This window comes from Rhagoletis pomonella, unplaced genomic scaffold, assembly GCF_013731165.1.
Source record: "Rhagoletis pomonella isolate Grant_MI unplaced genomic scaffold, Rhpom_1.0 Rhpom_scaffold_07921, whole genome shotgun sequence".
Taxonomy (NCBI): domain Eukaryota; kingdom Metazoa; phylum Arthropoda; class Insecta; order Diptera; family Tephritidae; genus Rhagoletis; species Rhagoletis pomonella.
The window spans coordinates 1-7,501 of NW_023466448.1; the positions used below are offsets into that span (position 1 = coordinate 1).

At 35.2% G+C, this 7,501-nt stretch overlaps 1 pseudogene; it reads right to left on the bottom strand.

The window, feature by feature from the left end:
• Positions 1 to 368: 368 nt before the first annotated feature.
• LOC118755920 lies at positions 369 to 1,514 on the bottom strand (annotated as a pseudogene).
• Positions 1,515 to 7,501: the final 5,987 nt, after the last annotated feature.

Consider the following 7,501-nt stretch of genomic DNA (forward strand, 5'->3'; position numbering starts at 1 on the left):
CGCTTGAAACTTGCACTGAAATTGTATCGGCTATAAAACTGACTACTAAAAATTTTTTTCAAAATGTTAAAAATTTTCATGAAAATTTGTTTAATTTTTTAAATGTATAAAGTTTAGAACATCGGTTTATATTTGATTTTCGAAAAATTTCCATTAAGGAGTTCGAAATTTAGAGATCATTTTTTTTTAATTTTTCTATATTTTGCACACAATTTTAAACTTTGACTCTTATGGTTCTGAACAAAATTTCTATTAAAAATAACAAAAAATTTCAAGAAGAAAAAAAATCAAAATGTGGATACTTATTTTAGTCACTGTATGTGTTATTTGTAGATACAATTTTTCAAACTGTAACTCTCGTCTTTTTTTCTTACTTATGATATTTACAAGGATCACAGCAAATGCTTTAATACGCTACTTCCTCTTCTGGCACCCTTTTTCGCTCTCTCTCTCTCTCTCTCTCCCTGCTCCCAATACACCTCCTGCATTCACGGTTGCTCCAACTCCCATACTGACGGTGCCGTTGGTTGGCGGTTCACTGCACTATTTGCATCACTATTACCATAGAACTCCGGCACCGCCGACGACAATTCCGGTATATATTCCATTTTGAGTATAATTTTCACCTGTTGCAATGCGCAATAGAACCCATGCAAACGCTGATAGATTGCATGGAAGCGATTACGCAAACCAATTACATCGACAATCGGCAATTTGGCACAAACCACTGCCAACGCATCCACCGCTTGATCGTATAGAATGCTACATTCTGCTGCAATGTTGATGAGCGGTTGCAAGCGGCATTGTGTCTGAGGTGTGGCCACCGAGAGTTGTTGAAGTGTCAGTCCGGCGAAAATGGCATGCTGCAGCGACAACAAATTTTCCAAATAGTCAAAGATGTCAGTGCACAGCTGAAAGCTGCGAGTAGAAAAGAAGAAAGAAGATTTTTCATTTAGTTGATTTGAGTTGATGTTTATTTGACGGCATATTCACCATAAATTCACATCCCATTCCTTGGTGATGTCGGCCTCCAGTGCACCATTGAAAAAATGCGTAATTGTAATGAAAGCGTGACTTGGCGTATAACAACTTCAGGTACTTCACAATGCACACATCTATGGCACCCGTTTGCAGCGCCCAATAATTAGCTAAATCGTAGATTTTTTGTTGATACTTCAAACTCTGCAACATTTCGAGTATTTGTGGTGTACCAAAACGCATCGCCATATGCATTAAATTGCAATATTTCCAAGCACTAAAACGGCTGACATACAAAAGCTGTGTATCAGTCATTTTCATGAAAGTTTGTGCGCCATCTGTGCGATGCGTGAGCACAACAATGGTGCGTGCGCGTAGACCATCGAAAGGTTTCTCCTTGGGGTTAAGCACTTTCTTAATGTGCTTTTTCTATAAAAGTGTAGAATTCATAATAACAATTAATTTTTAGAGCCTAAATAATTATTTTTAACAAAATTAGTTACCATATCGGCGCGTTCTTTGCTGAGTAGCTCCATTTGATATTGGAAAAAAAAAAATCGCCGATCTTTATGAATTGCTGCTGTGACTCACCGTTGTTCTAACTCAACTGAGCAGGTACTATGAATGAAGTATAATAAAAACAAAACGAGTCGGCAACGAAATTTACTTATCTCTTCAAAACAACACAAAATCGTTTGTATCTGCACATCTATAAACTTATTACCCTGCTGAAAAAAAATTATCAATTGATAAAAAATTAAACAACTTGTAGGATTTCTATAAAATATATAACTTGTAGTTAGCTACAAAAAGCTAACTTGAAACTAGTTGAAAAGTAATGCAAGAGTAATGCAGACGTAATCGGGAGATTGTTTTCTTTAAAGAAGTTTCTATTTAAATATCCCCATAAAAATTTTTCTTTGAATACACTTTCCTTCTGCGCTTCTCAAATACATTTTCGAATTGAGGGCAAATAAAAGGAAGATCGAAATTTTTTATTATAATTTTGAAGTTATGTCTGAAAATACAATAGATAAATAAAAAAGTAAGAAAACAAAAAAAAATACTTTGTTACTCTTATTGATCTTTTATGTCCAAAAATAGTTAGTTACAAGTTCGTTGACATCTAATGCAGAGGTAACAAACCTTGACCATTTAAATATAGTTACCTTTCCTCAAAGAAAATATTCAGATAATAGTTACTTCCTAATCAACTTCAAGTTAGCTTATAGTTAGCTACATTTCTTGCAGGGTATTGATACTAACACACAGACAAAAGGTGTGTTTGTATTTGATAAGATTGCATATAATTTGAAATTTTTGTGCTATGTTAAACTCGGCCAAAATCGCTTAAGCCGTTATGGCGCTAGTGAAGAAGAACAAGATATAATTCATACATAGGAAGAGCTTACGGAAAAACTTTTTTCCTCAAATTTTTATCTACCAAAAAAAAAAGAGGAGTCTGCTCTTAACCAGACCCACCTACCGACATGTAATTCGACCCATTTAATACGAATCTGAGGTCCGTTTGACTCGTAGGCCTCCTAAATTTTTAGTTAATTGCGAAAATTGTGAAAAGTAATAAAAAAATTCGCAATTTTATCTACATTTTGAAGGTGTCTATATATTAACTCAGTAACCGAGGAAGACTTTAATATTGAGTTTAAATCTCGGGACTACACTACACTTTCGTTTATTAAATAATCGCCTAAATGTCTTTTTCATTTGTAGATCAGTGCAGGACACTTTTCCGAGATGTGTCGTGCAGTTTCGATATCTATCCTGCGTCGCAACTCCGTGTAAATTCCCAGTTTAGTCAGCTGAAAATTCAGCCTGCAGTGTACTGTCAGAATTCTTGTTACAGTTCTTAAGTTATTTTTGGATTAACTCATACATTCCGTACAGCGTTTTAGGTTATATGTATTTTGGAATGCTCTGGTCCTGATAGTTTGTCCCAGCAGCGCTTACTTTTAGCCTCTTCTTCCTGCCGGGCTAGAGCAGAGAGAGTCCACTTTCCAATGTCACAGAAGGGCTCTGGGCCGATGAAAGGTTTTGAAGCTCCTTTCTTCGCAAGTTAACGCAAGGCGCGCTTATCCATCTCAGTATTTTTTGGCAAACATAACCAGCTCTTTTCTGCCATGAAACTACATGTCATGAATAATCTTTCAGCTTTCTTCGCAGTTTTCACTACGTACTGATGTTTTCCGGAAAATAGGGCAACCAAGGTATCTACGTAACCTGTGAGAAAATAATCAACAGGTGTTGAATCGCACGATCTTGGTGAGCTCTATTGGTTCGTTTCCGGAAAAGGCGCACTCACCAAATAATTTCTTCATTAAGTAGTTGGAAAACCTGCACTCAGCCAGTATTCCATTCGATTGGAAAACGACGTAATCATGGCTCAACGCTCGCCATTGACAGTAGCCGCTCTCCTCTTTAAATAAGCAAGAACCAACGATTGTACAGGCCCATAAAGCACAGCAAATAATGAGTTTTTGTAAATTTAACATGCCTCTTGAATCTTTCGTGAATTCTGTTCACTCCAATGAACGAAAAATGAGCCGAACAGAATATAGCAGTAAAACAGTGGGTTGACTAGCGATTGACTTTATGTCCATTGAACGAACGTGAAGCGCAAAGGATGGCCATTCGGCTTTAATTCCTGCAGCAACTGGATTTTCTAAGGTCCGAGGGCTTATAATAAAGTTGCTGCGCACGATGGCGAATAGACTCATTAGGGTCCTCCTCAGTACTAAGTATGCTCTACAGCAGCAACTGTTTCTTTGGTCACCTCTGCGGATGTGTATTATTATTTGTCTATGGTTGTTCGTGTTGAAATGGCAAACAAAAGTGAACAAAATTGATAGTAGCGATGCCAGATCTGACCAATTAGTGTCCGTTTAATTGTTATCGGAAAATGAAAACTCTAAAAAAAAAAACGTAAGCGCCATTTTTTTCAAAATGTTCTTACGTTTTTTTTTGCGGTTAGGGCTCGATATATCACTTTATTAAATTAAATTTTACCGTTAAGCAGTGTTATTGTATGCTTGTCAGCGAAACCTCGGACTACCAAAGCCCAAAGCTACATATAAGCTTTTAGCAATTAAATTCTTCCTTATCACTTTGCTTATCAATTATTACGTTTCCCACTTGCATATATATGTACATACATACACACTTATCATAGAGTACAACATACAATATACGAAAATATAGACAAGTATTTATACATACTTTTATGTCAGATAAGTACGTATGCATGTATATATATATATATATAATACATCTGAACGACTTAACTGACATACACAGATCCATACCAAATGTTTGTTATTTATTAAAGTGGTCATAAAACTACACCGTGCGAAGTAAACCAATTCGAGAAGATATGAAAATTTATGGGGAAAATGTGCAAAAGCAAAATTAATTGTAAATGCTTATGGCTAACTTTCCCTAAGGTCCGTTTTCCCATTGACAAGTTAACTCTCAATCGGCAGTTAACTAAAGATTTCAGTACAAAATATAAAAGTTAACTGCCGAATGGGCGTTAACTCTTTACTGTGAAAACGGCCCTAAGCCATTTATTGGCAACCAAAATTGTTGACGTACATATTTTGATACAACTTTCTTTTCCTTAATCCATGACGTTGCTGATTATACATATTGGTAGTCAAAAAAGTAGCGGACAGCCTATTGAATTATTTAGCTCCGTTTGACAATATGGGGGGTCTTCACACCGTTTTCTTGGTTCGTTAGGTCGCAGTTTTACGTATATTTTGATTTTTTTGTCTCATTGGTTTCGTTGGATTTACAAAAACAAAATGTACCTAAAACTGTAAAAAAAAAACTGCTAACTAACGAAGCAACGTGCTCAGTGTGAAGACCTCTAATGTATTTTTACTTGTTTGACAATAAATGCCATTTAATAGCGGATAGTGAAAATCAGGGATATGTGCCAGTTTTTAAGCAAACCGGGTTTGAACCGGATTAGCCGTTTTTTCTTCTAATATAAATTAACTGAAACATTAACCAACCCCAAATTTTCCACGAACCTTTTTTTATAAAAATTTGAAGCTCTTTTCGACCAATTCTTAATTGACATAATTTCCACACTTTTAATTTTGAAAGTGTGAAAAAATTTCGCGGAAAAGTAAAATATTGTTTTTTTTTTTCTTTTATAAACTAAGAAATGTTTACATTTTTCACTGTTACGCCCGCTGGCGAATATTTAAGAAAAAGATAAGTCCGGAAACGGGCTCCTCATACAAAAAAAACCTTTAACATGTTTTTATAAAAAAAAAAAAATAATACACTTCTCTACGTCACTACAGCAAAATAAAACGCTGCTAGAAAAAAACTATTTTCGCAATTTGACAAATTCGAAGTTGGTTTTAGACCCATGGTTTTTTCGGCAACTTTGGTTAGAATCTCATAGTAAAAAAAAATGTTCCCGCCCTAATGTACCTACATACATAAACAGAAAAATAACATGAGCTTGTGTATACGTAAATATAATCATGAATTTATCCAATTCTTCATTCAAATTTCAGGTAACTTCTTGGATCACCAGTGATGGCAATGATACTCTGCAACGTTTTGCCAATCTGCAGTTCGACTGTGAAACCGCCATAAAAGAGCAAGAACAGGAATTCGAAAAATATTACTTTATTTCAATGGTAAGCGTATATACTTAGCAACTTTCATTCGATTTTATAGTACATAATCTACATAAGAAATTCAAAGAATCTTGCAAAACAAATTTAAGTTAAAGGGCAATTCTGGCAACTGTCTTTCAACTCCGCACAGTCTTTCGTAAGGCAATTGCAAATTCTGGCACTTGTCTCGAAAATTTTTTTTCTGTCTTTCGAAAGACATATTGACAAATCTGCTAAGGTGGAGGTTTTAGCGTTTTTCTGTTTGTCTTTTAGTAATAAGTTTTTAAAGATGAAATAATTATTAAAACAAAAATATCTTTCTTTGTAATACAATCAAATTTAAAGATTACAAAAATTTATAATAAAAATTATTTAGTTAAAAAAAGTTATAATTAAGTTACTAAAAATTAAATGAGATTAAAAAATATATTTTTTTTTGTAAATAATAAAATCTAAAAATTGGAAAAGTTAAATTAAAAGAAAAAAAGAAAAGCATTAATTTAAAAAAATAACAATTGGTTCCGAAAACTTGAACGAAATCAAAAAAAAAGATATTTTTAAACAATAAAATCTAAAAATTAAAATGAAAATTAAATAAAAAAAAAATGTATTAACGAAAAAGAAGAAATGAAATAAAAAAATAAAAATATGTTTTAAACAAAAAATCTAAAAATTAAATTACGGTTATGTAGATCCGACTGTCGTGAGAAGAGTGCATATACACTAATTCCTGGACAACTACTAAAGAGATAAAAGCGGCCTTTACATCAGCTTTGGAACTCACTGCACACCCTGATTTGATGTTCGCTCCACCTTTGACCAATTATACAGTCCACTACTTTGAGTACTGTGAAGGCCTCTGATTGAAACTCCGTTGGTGTTATACTTAAAACAAAAAAGCGTCTCAGCGTTTTTACCGAGCTCCCAAAGGAGGTATCAGGCAAAAAGAACGTAGTCAAATCCAAGGGTAGCTAATCTAAGAACCACTCCTCCTTTGCAGTCTGTTTAAAGTAGAAACGTGATTTTGTGTGCACTATTCATTAATTGGACTGGCAAAATCTGTGAATACCCAAAGTATCTTACCCGATCTAAGACTCACAGTCCTAATGAAGTTTTTACAACACTGTTCCATGTCAGCCCTTACGTATAATTCAACAGATATTTCATTTCCACAGACTTAGGTTAACGCTTCTAAGCAACGGAAGGCTGCGATCTTTCAATTCCCTTTTCGGCGTAAACGAGATTAAGGCTGTCTTCCTCGTCTTAACGACACTGCAAAGCTCACCATCCATCGATCTTTTTTAGGATGCTCTAGATCTATACAAAGACCTCCCTGAGAGTTTTTCCTGCGGCTGAGCGGCATATTTGCATTTTTGGGTTCAGCCGCTTGCCGCTTTGCCGCTCATTGCGTGGCCTAGACCTAAGTCACCAATCTTCCAGATAACATAAAGTAGAAGCATTATATGATTCATAGATCCAGATGTAGCGTTGTAGCGTGTGTAGTCCCTTGCCTACATCCCCACTTCAATCTTTGTTACAAGGTCGTGTAGTACTAAGTAGGCTGATCAGAAAACATAGTTGACCCTTCAGTCGCCACCACTTATGCTATGTATCGGTTATGTCTGGTAGTTCTTCTCTTCTTTCTAGCGACCTTCATATCTCTCTTTGTGCCTTAAATAAAAATTTTCAACTTCTTGAGATCAGCGTTTAATTTTATTTAACGTTTTAATCAAGGTATCCCCTTTTACTAATTCGTTTCATAACACTTCCTCTACCATTTCTCGCCCACAGAAACACTTGGCCAAGGGACGCGATTTGTATGATGCCGCAGTCAACGTGGAGGCGCTGCATGACAGCGCCGTCAATCT